Below are 22,222 nucleotides of genomic sequence, written 5' to 3'. Positions count from 1 at the left end.
ACTAGCGGGGACAGGCTGTCAAAATTACCATTACTGCCGTTATTCTGAATTAACACTGCTACCATTAGTCTAAAGTAATAAAGCATTGCATACCCACCTCAGCTCCAGGCCCCTATACAGCCTCGCATTTATTAAGGGTGATCTAACTTTAGACGCAGCACAGAAGAAGCGACAAAGTTGGAACCGCATGGAGTGATAAGCAACGCGTTATTTTTAGCTCCTCCCTCGGCACGGTTGTAGTGGTGGTTTTGAACAGCTTCGCTGGACATCCGCTTTCGCAGAGCCGGCATGGCGAGAAGAAAAGAAACTTTATTAAAAAGAATGGTGCGGCAGTCTTGGTTGTGGGGATGGCGAATTATATATATTTTTTCTCCCCGTGTGTACAGCGCTAGCGTGAGGTCACATAAACAGACTGAGACATAAAAGCATAGCTGTATATGGCTAGGGTTCCTGTATTTTTCATGTCCCTGCGTCAGCAATAAAAAAAAAACGTGAGCGTGGGACAAATCCGGAGATAGTGCAATACCGGGGCGGCCAACGGCGGAGGTGAAGCAGGCTTCAGGCCCTCCACCCACTACAACAATAATAATATTTATTGCCACATTGTAGAGGATACACAGAGGTTCAGGCCCGTCAAAGCCAACAGGAGGCTTGAAGGACTGGGCCCGGTAGTTTACGGCAGAGGTAACAAAATAGAAACAACAAACGGAACATTGATTCAAAGGAACAATAGGTTCAGCTGAAGAAATAGAAAAACAAGGCAATCACAAAACCAGTACCAAGGACATCAGTGCTAACTCCAAGGAAACAAAACTTAAGATACATAATCTCATAATTCTAAGCACAACTGTAAAAGAATACAAGAATCAACACAACGCTCTCAAATGAGTCTTTAGGTTCCGCATAGAGTTTGCAGCAAAAAGTTCTTTTGGTAACCCATTAAAAATGTCCGGCACATAAGCACACCGTCTTGCCTTTTCATACCTTGTTACGCTCCGTGGTGCATAATATCTAATGGTTTTTCGCAACTTCCGGTTAGGATCATATTTAATTAAAAAGTATGAATTCCAAAAGTGGCGACGAACAATTGTTTGTACGAAAAGAGAATGGAATGAAGACGTAAGAAGCTGAAAATGTCATTCATTCATTCATTCATTTTTATTTCCTTAAAGACCCCCGAGGGGGTATTACATAAGGGGTGGGGTTTTTTTGTTAGACAGAATATTGTTGATAACGATCAGTGCGATGTTATATTTGATATGCTATGCATGAAGCACTTGTATCCATCCGCCCATCCGCCCCGGATGGGATATGACAATTATATGCAATGATCTTGAACATGTTTTTCAAGACGCTATCAATTCGTCAATGCCAACGGGAAGGACGTGACGCAAATAAGGTGATTCCGTATCTAAAAACACTATACGCAAGTGCATAAATTAGTTTTCTTCACATACATTGGAGCCAAAGATCTGATATTAAAGGGTAACGATGAAACCTTCCGTAGCCTGGTACAACCGTAAGCCAAGTGGTCATGCCATGATAAACTGCTATCGAAAACCACCCCGAGATATTTGTACGAATTTACGTATTCAACGGGTTCGCAACGACAAGAGAGAATCATGATCATGTAAAAATACTTGTTTGTCTATAAGGGCTGTCTTTAGCGGATTTCTAAAACATTATTTTGGTTTTCTGTGTGTTAGCTGAAACTCCGTTCTCAGCGACCATTTCATTACATGAATCACGTTTTCCTGCAACATATTAACTGCTGTCTCGTAGTTTATATGTCTTGTGAGCAAAACAGTGTCGTCCGCGTACTGAAATATTAAACACTCGGAAGTTATTAAGCTCAAGTCATTTGTAAATATATTAAATAGTAGTGGGGATAGAATGGATCATTGTGGTACACCAGCCTTCACAGGCAGCTTGCTACTATATTCTGATTGGCTGTTTAAACTAAAAATTTGAGAACGACCGCTCAAAAAGTTCTTGAGAATGGCATAAAAGGGACCTCGAAAGCCTAGTAAGTACAGTTTTTCGAAAAGAATACTATGGTGAACAGTATCAAAAGCTTTCTTTACGTCTAGAAAGAGAGCACAGCTAAACGAGTTTTCCTGAAATGCTGCGTACAACTGGTCTGCAAATTCCTCCAGAAGATGTATGGTGCCCCTTCCTGGGATAAAACCATATTGACGGTTTGAAAGGACAGCAAATTTGTTTAAGAAGGACATCATGCGTTCAAATAGAAATTTCTCCAGTATTTGGGAAAGGATCGGCAAAACAGATCGGTCGATAGTTCTCAACTGCGTTCTTCTGACCTCCCTTGAACAGTGGTCTTACAATAGCGGCCTTCAACTTTTCTGGCAAGACAGCATGTTCCGAGAAATTGTTAATCAGAAAGAGCATAATGTCCGAAAGAGCGTCAAAGTTCCGTTGCAACAGTGCCGCCGATAAGTCATCTATTCCAGCGGCCTTACTCCGCTTGAAGCTAAACACTAATCTGGCAAGATCTTCCTTTGATAACTTAGGAAGATATGTGGAAGCTGACAGATTCTTTTAAAGTGCATTTTACGCCTTGTCGAGCTGCTGCCATTTCTGCTGCGAGCGTGAAATGCTTATTGAAACTATCAGCTTTTGAAACAGGCTCTTCTACTGAAATATCAAAACTAGGCACATTCCCGTCTTGTCCACGAAGATGGTTATTCAGGGACCACATCTTTGCAGGATTTTTAAATGCTCGTTTGAACTGCTGTTGAAAGTACAGCCGTCGAGCTGATCGAATAAGTGCTACAACTTTGTTTCTGGCGGCCCTGTAATCTGAGCGAATGGCTCCGTTTTTAGGAGCCTGCTTGAAACGTCTCCAAAGCCAGTCTCTGTTCGCGATTGCCCGTAAAATTTCAGGACTAAGTCAATCATGATTCCGCCTTCTTTTAGGCGTAAATTTTCACGTACACGTTTTTTTTTTTTTGAGCTCGTCAACTTTACGGCACATCTTTAAGTAAACTACCTCTGCTGAATCGGCCGCAATTAAACTTGCCCAGTGAAAAGATGCCACAATGCATCCAACTTTCTTTCATCTGTTATTGACACGGGTATCTCACTAACATCCCTGAAACTTGTTCACTGTTCCAGACTGAGGAGAAAAACGGCATGCGGTTAAATAATGATCAGCTAGCCGCTGAGAAATGATACATGAGGTCAAGGTGTGATTCGGCGCACGAACAGCGATGTGGTCAAGACATGATTTAACTTGACAACCGCTCAAGAAATCTTCACGGGTGGGGGAAGTGATCGTGTTTTTGTTTTCAATTCCATAGGCTGAAAGTGAGGATAGGTAATCTGAAATAGAAATTTTGTCTGTGCTTAAGATATCAATGTTCAGATCACCTGTTAGGCAGAACAACTAAGCATCTTTGTACCTGAGAAGTATTTCCTCGAGTTCAATTACAAATCTTGTCATGCTACCAGATGGCGGTCTGTATACCGCGAGTAATGTAAAAGCCGCGTGTAATAAATTCACGTTTAGAGCCAAACATTCCGCATGCATAAATGTAATGTCAACAGCTGAAACATCGTATTTTTCACTCGCAAAGACAGTGATCCCTTCTCCACGGCGTACCGGGCGTACAATAAAACTAGCACGATAACTGTTTACTGTGAACGTATCTAAACAGGGCTCTGATGCAGTTATCTCGGTGAGCACAAATATATCCACAAAACCTATAGATTCTGCTAAAATCTTGAATTGTTCCCAATATTTGCGGAGACTACGAATATTCAAGTTTATCAACGTGAATTCATGATCTTCGTTTCGGCCGAAGTTTGCCTTAAACGTGGCAAAGTCTGGAAATTCTAGTGTGCGAGGTAATGATCGATCAGACATTTTATCTTATCGATGTCCGAGTCGCAAGTAATTCGTATGAGTGTTGCGGCTATGTCTTTCTTTGCAAAGATTTTGACGCCTCTTACACATATGAATTTGTAGCCTGCTTTCTTTCCTGTGGTCCTTGCTAACCAAAATAACCTCCTGTTGAACTGCGACAGATTTTCATTGAAATACAGCTAATCCAATGATTCCGATTCACAAAAGCTCTGAAGCTTGCCTCGCGCTGCGTACCAGCGTTCCCGAACAGTAATTGAAGCGAATTGTACCAGGATCGGCGGAGATGGCTTCTTGCTTCGAAGACGGTGTATAGACACCACTTCTCCATTACGAGGCTTCTCTAGCTCGAGTTTCTCGGCCAGCTCATCAAGGAACTCAATCAGGTTTTCATCTGTTCTCGATTTCAAGCCATGAATTTCCGTGTTGACGTTCCTGCTATGTTGTTCGGAATCATTTAGGCCTTGCTGCAGTTGATGAATCAATGATTCTTGGGCGAGTACCTTTTCTTGTAGTTGCTGCACTTCTTTCCTGCAAACCGGGACTTCCTCTTTATCAGCTCTAAGTTGTTCGACCGCATCATTGTATTGTGCAGATAGGAACTTCACGGATTCCTCTACGTCATTAACCACTGTACAAAGCCTTGTGAATTCTGCCTTTAACAGAAGCAGGGAATCCACCTTCGCGTGGAGCTCTGGCAGCGATTCCACATTTCGTTTGATGTCCTTTATCTCCGCTAAAAGTGCTGCTAGCGTATCAGAGCTGTCCGTAGGTTGTGGCACCTGTTGCGAATTGGAGACAGTACGTTTTTTGTTAGTACGGCAGGTTTTTCACACCCAGACTTCTTTCTCGTTTCTGTGGTCCCATCGTATTGAACGTGTTTGGAGCAATGCCAGAGCAGTTCTGCCCCAAACGGTACGGTTCTTTGCAATCCATACATTTAATATAACGGTCATCGTCGGGCAAAGCCTTCTGACACACAATACATTCATCACCGTCACCCATAACAGCGCAACAATACACACTAACACTCGACAGTCAGCAGTCGGCGGCAAAAAAAAAGAAACTATGAAACTAAAGACAAGGTACAGAAAAGCACTCTACCTGTGCAGAAAATAAACGTCAGGCTGTGGCAAAAATCTGCCGCCGACTGCAGAAGGCCGGGAATCAGTCCAGGCTTTTATAGGCAGCGCTGAGACGAACAGAAGCCCTCTGGTGCTCTGGCTGGTCGAAGGGGAGGCGATCTTGCTTGTACCAGCGTGAAAATCGCCGCGTGAAGATCTTTCGGTTATCACTCTTGGTTGCTGACAGACGATCGCTAGATGACCCGGGCTGTACGACGCATGCTCCTTGTCTGCATTCCCTTGAAGTGCCTGTGCAGAAAATAAACGTCAGGCTGTGGCAAAAATCTGCCGCCGACTGCAGAAGGCCGGGAATCAGTCCAGGCATTTATAGGCAGCGCTGAGACGAACAGGAGCCCTCTGGTGCTCTGGCTGGTCGAAGGGGAGGCAATCTTGCTTGTACCGGCTTGAAAATCGCCGCGTGAAGATCTTTCGGTTATCATTCTTGGTTGCTGACAGACGATCGCTAGATGACCCGGGCTGTACGACGCATGCTCCTTGTCTGCATTCCCTTGAAGTGCCTGTGCAGAAAATAAACGTCAGGCTGTGGCAAAAATCTGCCGCCGACTGCAGAAGGCCGGGAATCAGTCCAGGCATTTATAGGCAGCGCTGAGACGAACAGGAGCCCTCTGGTGCTCTGGCTGGTCGAAGGGGAGGCAATCTTGCTTGTACCGGCTTGAAAATCGCCGCGTGAAGATCTTTCGGTTATCATTCTTGGTTGCTGACAGACGATCGCTAGATGACCCGGGCTGTACGACGCATGCTCCTTGTCTGCATTCCCTTGAAGTGCCTGTGCAGAAAATAAACGTCAGGCTGTGGCAAAAATCTGCCGCCGACTGCAGAAGGCCGGGAATCAGTCCAGGCATTTATAGGCAGCGCTGAGACGAACAGGAGCCCTCTGGTGCTCTGGCTGGTCGAAGGGGAGGCAATCTTGCTTGTACCGGCTTGAAAATCGCCGCGTGAAGATCTTTCGGTTATCATTCTTGGTTGCTGACAGACGATCGCTAGATGACCCGGGCTGTACGACGCATGCTCCTTGTCTGCATTCCCTTGAAGTGCCTGTGCAGAAAATAAACGTCAGGCTGTGGCAAAAATCTGCCGCCGACTGCAGAAGGCCGGGAATCAGTCCAGGCATTTATAGGCAGCGCTGAGACGAACAGGAGCCCTCTGGTGCTCTGGCTGGTCGAAGGGGAGGCAATCTTGCTTGTACCGGCTTGAAAATCGCCGCGTGAAGATCTTTCGGTTATCATTCTTGGTTGCTGACAGACGATCGCTAGATGACCCGGGCTGTACGACGCATGCTCCTTGTCTGCATTCCCTTGAAGTGCCTGTGCAGAAAATAAACGTCAGGCTGTGGCAAAAATCTGCCGCCGACTGCAGAAGGCCGGGAATCAGTCCAGGCTTTTATAGGCAGCGCTGAGACGAACAGAAGCCCTCTGGTGCTCTGGCTGGTCGAAGGGGAGGCAATCTTGCTTGTACCGGCTTGAAAATCGCCGCGTGAAGATCTTTCGGTTATCATTCTTGGTTGCTGACAGACGATCGCTAGATGACCCGGGCTGTACGACGCATGCTCCTTGTCTGCATTCCCTTGAAGTAACTGTGCAGAAAATAAACGTCAGGCTGTGGCAAAAATCTGCCGCCGACTGCCGTATCCTTATCCTAATAATAATAATAATAATAAAATTAATAATAATAAATATGCATTGTTGAAAATGTATGTCCAACCATACACCCTTGACTCGCAGAAGGACAATGCCAGCGACTGTGTGGATGTCCGTGCCGTACAAATGATACCCGCTGTGTGTATATCTCCAGGCACACCCAAGTGAGATATCGAAAAGTTAATTCATGACTACACACTTTGCATGGGTTAACCACGATGGCATTGCCCCTGTGATGATCATCGTTGGAGACTTCAACGAGGGCATTTAAAAACCAAACAAGAAATGGTTCCCTTAGTTTGTGCTGGAAGAAATTCGTTTGAGGTGCCACACCAACCCAAGTCACTCAACTGCTCAACAACGGTCCTGTACAGATTTTACTTTGATCAAGATTCTGTCTAAGGTTGTAACCGAACCAATCAGTGTATATCACAATAATAATAATAATAATAATAACAATATTTATTTCCATCGGGATGATGAAGGAGGTTGTGGGTAAAAGATGCTAGTAAACGGCAGCTTGACAAAGGCCCACAGCCCCCCTCTACAGGGCAACAACAGCAAAGCAGGGAAAGACACACACCAGTATAGATATAATCTCTTCGCAATTTAGCAGAGCCAAAAATAGCAGGATCATTTCATAAATAAAATAAAATAGAAACAAAGAGAATAGAACAACAATAAATACAATAAATACAGAAGGTATAAAGCAGTACAATAAATACATGATTAAATATACACATTATAGGAATGCATGTGGAGTTCTTAAGAATGTGTGCAGTGAAGCTGTCGTAATTCATGTTTAGATATTTTAAGTAGGTCAGTCCCGGATTTTTTATAGTTGTATAATAGAGTTGGAAGTGTGAAGGACAGTTTTCCATTGCGTAGTTGGTTCTAGGAGTTGGTACAATCCACTCCTCTTTATGACGGGTAGGGTAACACTCAGTGCTCTTTTCCAGTAATGACAACTCATGCAGAGATTCAAGATGATATTTTAGTTCGCGCTGGAATGCAAGTGCTAGCTTATAATTGTAAAGATTCAATACTGGTATTATGTATGCTTTGGAGAAAAGACCTTGTGATTTACTGTTGTATGGTAGATTAAAAAGTATTCTGATTAGCTTTTTTTTTAAGTATAAAGATCTCTTGCGAATTTGCATACGTGGAGACTTGTTCTGCAACCCCTACGGTCAATCACAAAGATATCGTCACTAGCATTACCAAATGTTGAAAATAAATGCATGTACCGCTGCCTAACCCTGCGCGATGTGCTACAGCTTCGCTGGTCATCCACCTTCACAGACTGAAACGGCTCCTCAATTTGGTAATGACAGTGCAAACAATGACCGTGAGCTTCAGGAACTTGATGCTGATTTCCTGTACGTCAGCATCAATGCTCTACAATAGAGTGAAACAAATGTTAGGCAAACGTGTCTGCTCGAAGGAGTAATGTTTACCAGTCACTCACCTAGGTATGCATATCAGCGTCATCATCAGCCTATTTTTGTGTCCAATGGGGGGAAGGCAGAACGAAGGCTTCTCCCTGCAATCTCCAATTACTCGTGTCTTGCACTAGCTGATTCCAACTCGTGCCTGCAAATTTTCTCATTGCATCACCCCACCTAATTTTCTGCTGTCCTCGACTGCGCTTCCCTTCCCTTGGCACCCATTCTGTAACTTTAATGGTCCTTATACAGAATACATACCGCAGTAGGAACAAAGGACAGGTCGAGACAGGACAAGCACTGTCAATACCTGTCCTTTGTTCTTACTGCGATATGCATAGGCGGAAAGCTTTCATTTTTCCCGGAGGGGGGGGGCGGTTCTGGGGCGCGACCTGCCTTCCTGACTCCACCTATATAATATATATATATATATATATATATATATATATATATATATATATATATATATATATATTGCTACGGCACAGTACTTGCGATGACAAAGAGGCGAGCAGTGTGACGACGACGACGACGACGACTATGGGAGGCTAGCGCGAGCTGTTGCCTCTTGGCCAAGTGCGGCGTACTTACTTGTAAATATACTTGTATATAGCTTTTCGTCTGCGTCTTCCTACGTAACATATCTGGTGGAGGTGGACGTTCCCTGTACCTCGTCACGGAGCTTCACAGCGGACGGTACGTCGAGCCTTCCTTCATGGCTCCCGGCGACAACAACTCGACTCAGCCGCCTCCGACACCTGCTGCCACTTCGACGACCTACATCGCTCTCCCCGCTCCCCGTGATCCTCGCGTATTCTCGGACAAAGATGGGGAAGATGTCGAGGACTGGATCAGCCTGTACGAACACGTCAGCCGCAATAACCGGTGGTACCCTACTATCATGCTCGCCAATGTAGTCTTTTACCTCGGTGGCACACCTCAAGTTTGGTTTTGGACGCACGAAAATGAGCTCACCAGTTGGGATTCGCTTAAGCAAAAGCTCCGAGACTTGTTCGGCAACGCCTACGGTCACCAACTTGCCGCGCAGAAGGCTTTATCCGGCCGTGTGCAGACGTCAACAGAGCCCTACGTCACGTACATTCAGGACGTCTTGGCTCTGTGCCGCAAAGTTGACGCATACATGACTGAGTCAGACAAGGTTTCCCACATCCTCAAAGGCATTGCCGATGACGCCTTCAACTTGCTCGTTTTCAACAACGTGGCGACGGTGGATGCAGTTATAGAAGAGTGCCGCCACCTGGAACTCGCTAAAAACCGACGTATCGACCAGCAGTTTGCCCGTCTGCCCAACACCCCAGCGATATCTTCCTGTGCCAACGCGTCTCGTCCCAACAACACTGGTGGTGTTACCAGGATCGTCCGGCGTGAGATCGAGGCCGCCTATCCGGCTGCCTTCGACTCCAGCTCCTCCAACACACCTGCCGTCACGGTTTCCCTGATCCAGGCAGTTGTCCGACAGGAGTTCGAAAACATGGGTCTTCACACCATCTGCTCGGCCCATCGCCTTGATACCTACCCGGCTTCTTCGATTCCGCCCCGTCCCGCATCTTATTACCCACCACGTTTCAGCGACCCATTTGAATGGCGCACTGATGACAATCCCATTTGTTTTCACTGCCGTCGAATCGGGCACATTTCTCGGCACTGTCACAGTCGCTGGAGTAACCCGACCCGGTCTACTTATACTGCCTACTCTCGCCCCCCAGGTGGCCCTTCTCGTCCCTATGCCGCACGTTCCGATAATGCCGCCACTGATTCTCCTGCGCCGAACCGCCCCTATTCTGGTTCACCTTCGCCCCAACGATGACAATCTCGCTCTCCCCAGCCCCGTCTCCTTTTCGCCGACTCCCTTCGGACGCCGCTCCCAGCCGGAAAACTAGACGATGCAGCGCCTCGAGGTGACGCTGCATTGCTCCCTACGCCGCCAAATCCTCTACTGACGTTGCCCACTCATCTGAACCTTCTTGACGCGCAAGTCGACGGTGTTTCTGTATCTGCTCTTATAGACACTTTGGCGCATTTGTCGGTAATGAGCGCTGACCTTCGTAACCACCTGAAGAAAATAATCACGCCCGCCACGAACGCCTGTTGTCCGTGTCGCCGATGGCGGAACAGCCCCCGTAATTGGTATGTGTACCGCCCGCGTCTCCTTCGCCGATCGCTCCACTATCATGCTATTCAAAGTCATCGCCCACTGTCCCCACGACATCATCCTCGGCTTAGACTTCCTCTCCGCACATTCTGCTCTCATCTATTGTTCCGCCAGTATTGCCTTGACCTTGACCTGCCTGTTATGGATCCCGCTGAACCACACCCCAGTCGCCTCAGTTCCGTCGACTTCGTTCGCTTGCCACCTTCGGCACTGACTTACGTTGACTTAATGTCATCCCCACCAGTGCCCGACGGTCACTACATCGCGGCTTCTATGTAAGACGTCCTCCTTACACACGGGATTACAGTACCTCATACAGTTTTATCTGTTATGGCGAATTGCGTCTGCCTGCCAGTGGTCAATTTTGGCTTGACGACACAAGTGCTACCACGCGGGATGTCTCTGGCCCAGCTTTGCTCATTCGAGGATCACTCAGCAGCATCTATTGCAGTAGACGACAATTCAGCCAATCTTCCTCTACCATCGCAGTCGGCAACTTGTACCATCGCCAACTTACTGGAAATGATTGCGCCCGACATGCCGTCCGAGCACGCTCGTGAGCTCTACCGCGTTCTGTTTTCTTACCACGATATTTTTTACTTTAACGATCGTCCTTTGGCCCAAACTATACCTGTTAAACATCGCATTAATACCGGTGATGCCCCTCCTATTCATCGCCGCCCGTATCGAGCGTCACCGGCAGAGCGTCAAGTTATTCACGCAGAAGTTCGCAAAATGCTTGCCAAAAACATTATTGAACGGTCATGTAGTTCATGGGCGTCACCTGTAGTGCTGGTAAAAAAGGACGGCTCGTGGCGCTTTTGCGTGGATTATCGGCACCTTAACAGGGTTGCCAAAAAGGACGTGTATCCCCTACCTCGGATTGATGACGCCCTTGACTGCCTCCACGGTGCTCGCTCTTTCTCCTGTATTGACCTTCGCTCCGGCTACTGGCAGATTGCCGTGGACGATCTCGACCGCGAGAAGACTGCTTTTGTTACACCCGACGGTCTTTATCAATTCAAAGTGATGTCGTTCGGTCTATGTAACGCTCCTGCCACTTTTGAAAGCATGATGGACTCCCTTTTTCACGGTTTCAAATGGTCCACGTGTCTGTGCTACTCGGACGACGGTATAGTATTCTCCCCAACGTTCACTTCCACCTCGAGCGCCTCTCAGCAGTTGTGGACGTTTTTCGTCGAGCCGGTCTGCAACTCAACGCATCGAAGTGCCTATTCGGCCGTCACGAGATTACCGTACTCCTTGGACATCTCGTTGACGCGAACGGAGTGCAACCGGACCCAGGCAAGATCCATGCTGTTACGCACTTACCTCTTTCGAAGTGCGTCAAGGATGTGCGCAGCTTCATTGTCCTTTGTTCGTATTTCCGCCGTTTCGTGAAAATTTTTGCGGCCATAGCACGACCACTAACCGAGCTTTTGAAAAAAGACGCCCCTTTCCAGTGGGACGATAACGAGACCTCTGCATTCTCGCATCTAATCGACCTTCTCACAACGCCTCCCGTTCTGGCCCATTTCGATCCTTCCGCCTACCGAAGTCCGTACTTATGCCAGCGGTAACGGAATTGGCGCAGTACTGGCACAATGCCAGCGCGGCAACGACCGTTATTGCTTACGCCAGCAGGCTCCTCTCACCCTCGGAGCCCAACTATTCCATCACTGAGCATGAGTGTCTAGCCCTAGTTTGGGCGGTTGCGAAGTTCCGCCCATACTTATATGGCCGACCCTTTTCCGTTGTCACAGACTATCACGCGCTTTGCTGGTTATGCTCACTGAAAGATCCTACTGGAAGACTTGGTCGCTGGGCCTTAAGCCTCCAAGAATATTCGTATTCTGTCACCTACAAATCTGGCCGACTACACAAGGACGCTGACTGCCCGTCTCGCTACCCGGTAGATCAACCTGACGACGCCGACAGTAGTACCACCAACGGCATTTTCGCTAACATCGCCGATGAGCAGTACCGAGACCTATCGCTGCGAGCACACATCGAGCGTCTGCGCTCTACACCAACCGGCCGGCGCAGCCGTTCGCCGATATGTCCTTCAGGGCGGCATTCTGTATCGAAGGGACTTCCTCCCTGACGGATCTGATCTTCTTGTCGTGCCAAAATATCTACGACGGACTGTGCTCTTTGAGATGCATGACGCACCCACTGCAGGACATCTTGGGGTAACCCGCACGTACAACCACGTCCGCCGCCGCTTTTATTGCCCTGGTCTCGCTCGCTCCGTCCGACGCTATGTTGCTGCCTGTGATCCCTGCCAGCGTCGGAAAACACCTAAAGTGCTACCTGCCGGTCATCTCCAGCCGATCATCGTCCCTGTGAAACCGTTCTTTCGTGTTGGATTAGGCCTCTTCGGTCCCTTTCCCATGTCATCCTCTGGGAACAAATGGGTAGCCGTCGCAACTGATTACGCCACCTGATACGCTATCACGCGGGCTCTCCCTACCAGTTGCGCCACTGAAGTCGCGGACTTTCTCTTGTGTGACATTATCTTACTTCATGGCGCCCCGCGACAGCTGCTTACTGACCGTGGTCGTAACTTCCTCTCGAAAGTTATCGCCGATATTGTGCGTTCCTGCTCCACTCAACACAAGCTGACTACCTCATACCATCCTCAAACCAATGGCCTGACAGAGCGGTTAAACCGTACTCTTACCGATATGCTGTCCCAGTACGTTTCCAAGGAACACCATGACTGGGACATTGCCCTTCCTTACGTCACATTTGCGTATAATTCTTCCCAGCACGACACCGCCAGATTTTCTCCGTTTTATCTACTGTACGGTCGCAAACCTACCTTGCCCCTTGACACGGCACTTCCTCCTGCTGCGCGATCTCAACAAGCGAGTATGCGCGCGACGCCATCGCCCTCGCCGACCATGCACGCCAGCTTGCCCGTACTCGACTGACGGCCTCGCAAACCACTCAGCAGCGTCAGTACAACGCCCGCCACCGTGACGTACAGTTTTCGCCTGGTGCGGTCGTGCTCCTGTGGTTGCCCTCTCGTCACGTCGGACTTTCAGAAAAGCTCTTGTCGCGATACACATGGCCCTACCGCGTGCTGCGCCAGGTGACGCCTGTGACGTACGAAATTGCTCCTGTGAGATCAACCTCGTCCTCTACTCTGGCATCTAGTGATGTCGTGCACGTCAGGAGGCTCAAGGCCTACTACACTGCTTCCGAGTCCTGCGTTTAGTCGCTCCGGGACGGCGCTTTTGCCGCCGGGGGTAGTGCTACGGAACAGTATTGGCGATGACGAAGAGGCGAGCAGTGTGTGAGGCGACGACGACGATGAGAGGCTAGCGCGAGCTGTTGCCTTGATCTTGGCCAAGTGCGGCGTATTTCCTTGTAAATATACTTGTATATAGCTTTTCATCTGCGTCTTCCTGCGTAACAATATATTATGGGAACTCCGGCATCGGAACCAGCAGTCGAATAAGTGGAGGACAAAGTCGCTCGTGAGCGCAAGCGGTGGTTCGAGGCTCGGCTGGGCGCTCTTAGTTCGCGGCCGGCCAGGACTGGGGCCTGCTGGCGTGAAAATACTATAAGACAATCACATGAAGGGAGATTACACCACCGAGAGACGCCACCGGCTGTGAAATTGAACTGGCTCCTATTATGAGGTCTTGCAAATACTAATCTAAAGCCGTCACTTCAGTGAACAATACTTCGAGTTCAAGCGAAATTTCTTCAAGTGCAACTGTAACTAATACTGCTTCGCCTTTCCGGCGAGACTGCAGCGAAGCCGCTCGTTGGTCGGCATTTTGTTGCGATAGCATTTATATGGACACTCCAAGCCCATTTCTGTCGTCGGTGTCCCCGTCACCATCAGGGCCGGATTAAGAAAAATGGGGGCCCGGGGCTAATGCGCATGCAGGCCCCCTTTCCCTATACTGACCCCCCCCCCACCCTGTTGCCTGCTACGCTACTGGAAATATGCCATGTTTCATTTTAATTCCACAAAATTAAAGAGAACGAAGTGCGAACAACGGGATTATTATTAATGTTATTATTATCGGGAAAACAACAAAACTTGCTTGAAACGCGTGCTGTTGTAAACAGCAACACATATGTTCACTTTGTGATTAATCTGCATTCTGTTTTCAGCAAAATCTAGGCTTTAAGGAAAAGTTTAGTGCACTCAAGACGAACAAGAACGTAGAAAAGACAACAAAGCTCAGAGTTGATCCTTCTGAAGCTAGGCTTTGTTTGCATCACCAAGTTTAATCCCGTGAGGAGATGCATGGTTGTATCCAAAACATTCTTTATTAAAATTCAAGTATCAGACTGCAGTAATCGTTATACACGTAACTGTATAAATATGTAATAGATATACACAATACTTAAGGCAATACAAACACCATAAAAATGCACTACAATACAGATGAAAATTACCAACTGCAATTACAAAACAATATTTAAAGGTAAGACAAGCAAGGACGAAACGAAATAAACGTAGCATTATCAAAAACAACAAAAATACAGTTCTTTATAAGCACATTAAATATCACAAGAAGAACAAATAAGAGATGAACGAAGATTTGCATACCTTGAATTACACTGCTCAGCATTTTATTGGCAACGTGGAGGCTGCGAGGCGACACAACGAACTTATTGGAACTATTCATGTATAGCGCGAACAGCCCTCTCTTAAAATGGCATCTTTCGTGCCTTCGCTTTGGCGAAATCAGATATAGTCTGTGCGAAGGATAGATCGCGGAGGTCACTTAAATTGGACATGATAGTAAGCGAGTTCACCTTGTCGTCAAGGGGGCTCGAACAAAGGCGATTTTTTATCAGCAACAACTTGGAAAACGATCGTTTGGTCTCACAGTTTGCCAAAGGTATGCTTAAGTGCATTCGCAAAGCAATAGAAAGGTTCGAAAACACATCAATAACCTTTCTTTCGTGAAGCAAGTTCATTATTCCCGGGGGCTTGTGTCCTGGCACATAGAGTTGTGCAGAAACTGAACGATTTCAGCGGAAAATGCTTGCTCCAAATCATTTTTGTAGGTTTTCACCAACTTCTAAGCCTGCTGTGCCAGAGAGGCCTCGCTCCCAACTTCTGTCAGCAATTTTAAGAATCCGAACCTTTCGCAGAGTTCAGTGTAGGCAGCCCATCGCACTCGCAAAGCAGAGCCTATACTGTCAAGTGCAACATTGTAGGTCTCTACGATAAACTTTTTACTACCTTGTAGCGCACTATCGCTTTTTCCGTCTGGGTGCCTACTCAAAACGATGCGTTTTCCCTCATCCTGATAACATTGATTGGTACTTAGCGTGCGTGGTCTCTCTTCGAAGGTATCAAAGTGAGGTCGCAAAGAATTAACAAAGCCTTCTAGAGAGCTCAGCCGGTCTATAGCAGTTGAAATGTCTAGGCCTGGTTTCTGAAGAGCTACGCTCGTTTTGTCAAAGCGCTCCAAGATTTCACTCCAGAAGATCGCCATGAATGCAGTCTCTAGTTTTGTCATTTTCTTGAAGAGAGAGTGCCCTTCGTTCCTTGTGTCACCGTTTTCTTCCTCGTTCTTTGATATAGCTTCAAGGCAACACAAGACTGCATTGAATTTTTTCAGAATGGCCTTGCATGATTCAGCGTGTCTTGACCATCTGGTCTTAGAGAGACTTTTCAAAACAAGCTGCTGGCCAGTTCCGCCCATGCTGTCCAAAAGATACCTCCATCGCTTAGGTGAGGCAGCAAAGAACACGTACAGTCTCTGAATTACAGTGAAAAATTTGACTGCCTCAAGGCAAACTGTCAATGCTACACGCGCCAACTAAGTTCAGTGAATGACCAGCACATGGGACATAGACTGCCGATTCGTTCAGATGTTTGATTTGTGCTTGCAGTCCTTTGTATTTTCCTGACATATTACTTGCATTATCATAAGCTTGGCCCCTACATCATCACTTGAGATGCTACAGGGACATCACAGTATCGAAAAGATACAAGCCGGTATGCGATTCAATTGGAACAAATCCAAGAAAGCGTTCGTAGACCTTCCCATTTAAATTATCGTAAAACAACTGACAGCTGATCAATGTGAGTAAGGTCTGGAGTCGAATCAACAATTAAAGAGAAGTATTTTGCGTATTTCACTTCGTCAACGAGACGTTCCTTGACTGCCTTTGCCATATGCTCGATAAATTCATCACAAATGGTTTTTGACAGATACGATGGGTGACCTTTTCCTTTGTTCCCGTAGCGTTTGATGTGCTCCTCTAGAAAGGGATCGAACTTGGCAATGGCCTCAAGTACTCCCATATAATTGCCATTTCTCGATTAACCTAAAAATCTCCTCACTGCCCCTAAACGCTAGGTTGCGCTCAGCTAGATGCTTAACTACAATGACTACGGGCTTCAACATCTCTGTCCAGTGAGCGGTCTCAGTGACAAGATGCTTAACCAGCTCCTTGTCAACTGTGCTGCTCGAGTTAGAGCGGGCAAACCATGCTGCCACGCAGTTCCGGTGCTCGACGCTATTTTCATGTGCGCAAACCTTTTCTTCTGCTCTTTTCCAATCAGAAAAGCGGTGCGTGGTGAAAGCACTGGGGTTGCTTGAAATCGAAAATAGTTTGCACATGAAACAGTAAACGGAACCTTTGGACTCCGAGTACATTAACCAGTGTCGCTCGTACGCCTCCCCATTTACAGCCTTTCGCACGAGAAGATAAAGTGACATATAGCGTTTCTGAGTTTTGTATTGCCTTTCGAAAGACGGAAAATTTTCTGCCCGATTTTGAAAATGCAATGGCCCTTTCTCAAGGCATACACTGCGAAAGCTGTCAGTACTAACGTCTGGCCACTTAGCAGGGTCCCTTCGGGGAACCTCGCAACGTTCCTCTTGCTGCGGGGGTGTCTGTACTTCTCTGTTGCCGCAACGAGAAGCCGTCTCATTCGTCCTCTCAAGGCACACTTTGTGGGTGGGAACATGAATATTTGAAGCCAAACTAACAGGAAACAAGTGAGTCGGTTCTTGGAGTGTTGTTTCCTGGCGCTCGTCAGTAAAAGGAGGCTCATCGGAGAGGTTTGGCACCAGTTGATCAGCAGTAGCAGAAATCGGGCGTGGCGGACTGGACACCTGGAGCCCTGTGGCAGGGCCCCGGACGAGTAGCATAGACATTGATGACTCAGGAACAGGACGGGGCTCGGTTAGCGTCGGTTGCTCAGAAATATGGACGACCGAGGTTGGCACCGATCCAGACAACCAAGACAGTGGGGTAGCCAGAAATTTCGTTCGGGGGGGGCTCATATTAAGCTCGGCCTCCTCCTAAGAGGAAACATTAGGTCGGATGCTCCTGTCTAAATGCATGTAGAAAGAGAATTCGTTTTTCTCGGCAACCATTGCACCAAATTTGATCAGGTTTGTAGCATTTAAAAGAAACACTTATATTCTAGTGACTGCTTGTTTCGAATTATCGATTTAGGTCGTCGATATTTTATTAAAAAGTGGCAAAAATCGAAAATTTTCAGAAAATGACACAATGAAGGTTACAACTCTGGAAATCAGCAATGAAAATTGATATCACAATTCTGTGAATTGCACATTATAGTACATCTACAGCGGACAAATTTGATATGTTACACATGAGCCTCAAAAAATGAAGTATTAGGGAAATACGGCTCTTACAGAACCCTTGTACATAAAATAACCAATTCACGTAAGATACAAAAGGACATATCGAATTTGTCCACTTTGAATGGTGTAATGGATGCCGTTTACAGAACCGCGATCTCTGTTCTTGATGCAGAGCTATTAGTTTGTGAACTTCGTCCTTATATTTTTTTCGAAGTTTCGAATTTTTCTAAATATTTTAAACAAAGTTCCGACCCTAAATCGAAATTCCGCTTCCAACAGACACTAGAATTTAACTTACTCTCTCAAATGCAACAAATTTCATTAAGAGCGATTCAGGAGTTATCTCAGAAAAGCGTGTCTGCGTTTTACTTGTATCTGAATAGGCCGCGTCGGAGTGGGGCCAAGCTAAAGCTTCCTCTTAAACAATTTGCCTAGGGATCAAATACATGAATAATAACTGCATTGCCATTGCAAAAGATGCTGTAAACGAATTCTTGAACGCTACGCACTGTCAATACAAGTAAAATATGTATTTTTTCATAAAATATTATACTCGTATGTGCCAAAAGTTGTGCCCAACATAACTGATGTCAATGCTTCCATGTTTTTGTCTATTTAATAAGTGAATAAAATATCACACGAGCTTCAGAACTACATCAGTTAGATACCAACAAAGCAGTGCATGCCGCTGATATGAAAAATCTAAAGACCATAAAATGAACAAGTTGAGCACAAATATGTTAATGAAACTTTGTCATTCAAGATCCTTGTTTACATTCTTGTACATATGCAACGGCCAGTGAAAAATCTCAATGACGCTGTCATTTGTTCCGCTGTATTAAGCAGGAGCAGCTGTCACCGGTCTTGTATCGTGAGTAATTGCACCGAAAGTATAGTCGCAGCAGAGAGCACGTATAAAAAGCAGGAGTTCTGCAGAATATACGAGGGCGAGTCAAATGAAAGTGAGGCAATGCGAATATATGACAAACGGGGTACTTTATTTAAAGTAGCCTCCATGAGCATTTAGACATTTGTCCCATTGACTAACGAGTCGCGCGATTCCCGTCTCATCAAGCTCCTTGGGTTGCTGCTTCAAAAAGTCTGCAACTGACTTTCACGTCATCGTCCGAGACGAATCTGGTTCCCTTGAGCTGTTTCTCCGGTTGCCCCAAAATGTGGAAGTTGCAAGGCGACAGATCTGAGCTGTATGGCGCATATTGCAGCGTTTCTCACTTGAACTTCGCCAGTTTTGTACTAACCACATCAGCGACGTTCGGACGGGCATTGTCGTGGAACAAGATGACCCCATTCGTCAATTTTTCACGTAGTTTGTTCTTGATTGAGACACGCAGCCGATCCGGCGTTTCACAATATGGGAAACAATTGATAGTCTTTCAAGATTTAGCAAGTTCTATCAGCAATGGCCCCTGACGATCGAAAAATAAAAGTGAACAACACCTTTCCGGCGGAAATGATAGCCTTTGCTTTCTTGGGGGGTGGTGAATTCGAATGTTTCCATTGTAAGATTTGCCGTCGTGTTTCAGGCTCGTAGTAGTGGCACCATGGTTCGTCCCCGATCACAATTGCAGACAAGAAATCGTCACCCTTATTGTGATACCGGATCAGATGAGTAAAGGCAGCACCGAACTTATCCGTATTCTGGCGGTGGTTCAAAATCTTGGGCATCCATTGGGCACACAAGAGCCGATAACCGAGATGTTCATGAATGATGGCGTGAACGGTGACGGTGAACAAAACTGTGACTGATGTTCACACGCTCTGCCAGTTCATCGATGCTTATCCTCCGTTCTTGTGTCATCAGTTCATCAACTACTGCAATTTCGTTAGGGGTGATTGCACGATGGCTTTGGCCCGGTCTGGGATCGTCTTTGCAACTTTCACGTCCTTCTTTGAACCGTTTGTTCAAACGCTTCACAGTAGCCAATGAAATGCAATGTTCAATGTACACGGCAGCCATACGGCGACTAATTTCTTTTTGGGAAACCCCCCACCTTCAGCTGACAAAAACCTCACGGCAACACGCTGCTCAACTTCTGGAGCGTCCATTACGTCACGCAACCATGTTCAACCCAGTGTACGAGCGCATTAAAGAACATTTATCCTCACACCTGCGAGCCACTTTTGTAAATGAGAGTTGCCTGCGTGCTACGCGCAGGCCTTGCAGATAATGAACAGAACCATAATTGCGCGGGGTGGGTAGGCTCACTGTCATTTGACTCGCCCTCGTACATTACAAATGCGAAGATACAATGGAATATACAAATGCGAATATACAGCTTGATAAATGGCAAAAAATTGCCACTGGAGACAAAGTTCACTGCACGTATACACAAAACCTCGCAACAAGATATCCAAACATACGTATAAGTCTCCTATAAATCTACGTATCTAAGAAAAAGTCATGGCATATAATGGGTCAAACAAGGCAAATAAACCATGTTGGGCAATCACGGATTCACAGAATCCTAGATCCCGCCCCAATACCATCCACTCCCCCCGGTGCATTGCGCGCGACGGAAGGCGGCGCGCTTGCTCCCCGCTTTTCTCATTTGCGCACAAAAGACTAAGCCACCATCGTTGACTCACCCATACCCCCCCCCACACCCCCCACACGCTTTCACTCGCACATACAGCATGCGGCGCGCGGTGACGATGTTATCGCCCTTGGACTTTATGCGGAACATGAGGGCGACGGCGACGGCAGGACTGCGCCTAGAGTCTCCATATAATTGCTATCGCAATAATATAGTAAGTGTGTCCGGCAGCTGAAGCGCCCCATGGCCTATTACTTTCCGCAAAAGATGTAACAAAATAGAACTTACACCATGCGACAATTCGCTGCGCCGCAACGTTTTTTTTTTTTTTTTCATTCTTGGGGCGGGGGAACCATAATGAAAAAAGAAAACGCAAAGTATGTTGGTCACAATCGAATGCCTACTTTGGGCAACTAATGTGGCTATTAAAGGAATATCGAAGAAAACACGAGACGCTTGGTCCACCAAGAACAATGCGCATACTGCTCGGTATCCTACACCGGCGAGACAAGACTTTCTGGAGAGGTTGTGCTCAAGCGAACGCGGTGCAATCCGTCGAGTCCCCACAGTGATGGCGGCGAGCGACCATTGTTTATTTTTCTCGAGTGCTAGCTAGAAAGCGTCCAAAACTCTGCCAGGCAAAAATGCACTCGGCCAGAGAACGCGCACCGAAGTGCGCCGCGCGGTGGTCGGGGCAACACTGAAAAAACGCATGCGCTCTGGCTGGCTCTGGCAGCCCCCGGGTAGGTGAGCGAGAACAAAAAAAAATTGAAGAGGCTCAATGTGCCCTCCCGATTAAAAGTTGAAGTAGAATAAATAAATAAGAACATAGTTACCTTGGCTGGCTTTAGTGTCTTCACTGGATGCTTTGGCGCAGGTGAAAAAAAATGTTGATATTTTTTTGTGTGACATGACGGCACGAATGAACCAACACAACGCTTCGTCCCATCGGGCCTCACTGTGGGCTTTCACAACCTGTCTGATAGTGTGTTGTAGCTTGTCTCATTGTGTGGCCCGTTGTACGACTTCGGAAAAGTTAATGCACCTTTGGCATCAAATATTTATGCGAACATTAAACTTACAAAGTTCCGCAATTGAATATCTGAAGCACACGTTTGGAAATGTCAATGCACCTTTCACATCAAAAGTTTATGAGAACTTTATACCCATAATGTTTCGGAATTGACATCCACGCGCTTCGTAGATTCCATGATAGAATGTAGATTCCGCGGGCTCCGCGAGAGGCCACGGCGAGCCCCTTTGTCATCAAAACGCCATTGAAACTTTGTGCTCGGATGGGGCTGCTTGCGTTATGTGACTCCCGGTGCATGGACGTTGCCGCGAAATCCAACCCGAGTTCGCAATTGTCGCGGTGAAATGGCTTTTCGAGCGTGAAAAAGACATTTTAGACCAAATCCAGAATGATTTCCTGCGCCTGGGGTTGCTTTGGTCGGCGGTGCATGGACAGCACGAAAAAATTTCGGGGGGGGGGGGGGGCTGAAGCCCCATAAGCCCCCCCCCCCTGGCTACGCCCCTGAACCAAGATGATCGAGTCGAACCTTGCTTCTTGCCAGGAAACCGTGGTGATAGAGTTGGCAAGTGCTCCACAGAACCACAGTCAGTACTATTGGGAGTTTGACACGGACTCTGGGTAGAGCGATCATATTGCTCCGTGGAAGCTGCATTCAGTATGCACTTTGTCATCTTTGGTAGCTTCTGTTCACGCTCTTCGCTTTCTAACTTCGCCTTTCATTTAGACGCACCACTTTGATGCTTCAGA

At 46.9% G+C, this 22,222-nt stretch overlaps 1 pseudogene; it reads right to left on the bottom strand.

The window, feature by feature from the left end:
* Positions 1–492: 492 nt before the first annotated feature.
* On the bottom strand, positions 493–661 carry LOC126541015 (U2 spliceosomal RNA; annotated as a pseudogene).
* Between the last annotated feature and the right edge of the window lie 21,561 nt (positions 662–22,222).

This window comes from Dermacentor andersoni, chromosome 2, assembly GCF_023375885.2.
Source record: "Dermacentor andersoni chromosome 2, qqDerAnde1_hic_scaffold, whole genome shotgun sequence".
Lineage (NCBI taxonomy): Eukaryota > Metazoa > Arthropoda > Arachnida > Ixodida > Ixodidae > Dermacentor > Dermacentor andersoni.
Note: the sequence above shows the minus strand (reverse complement) of the source record. Positions and strands in the feature narration are given on the sequence as shown.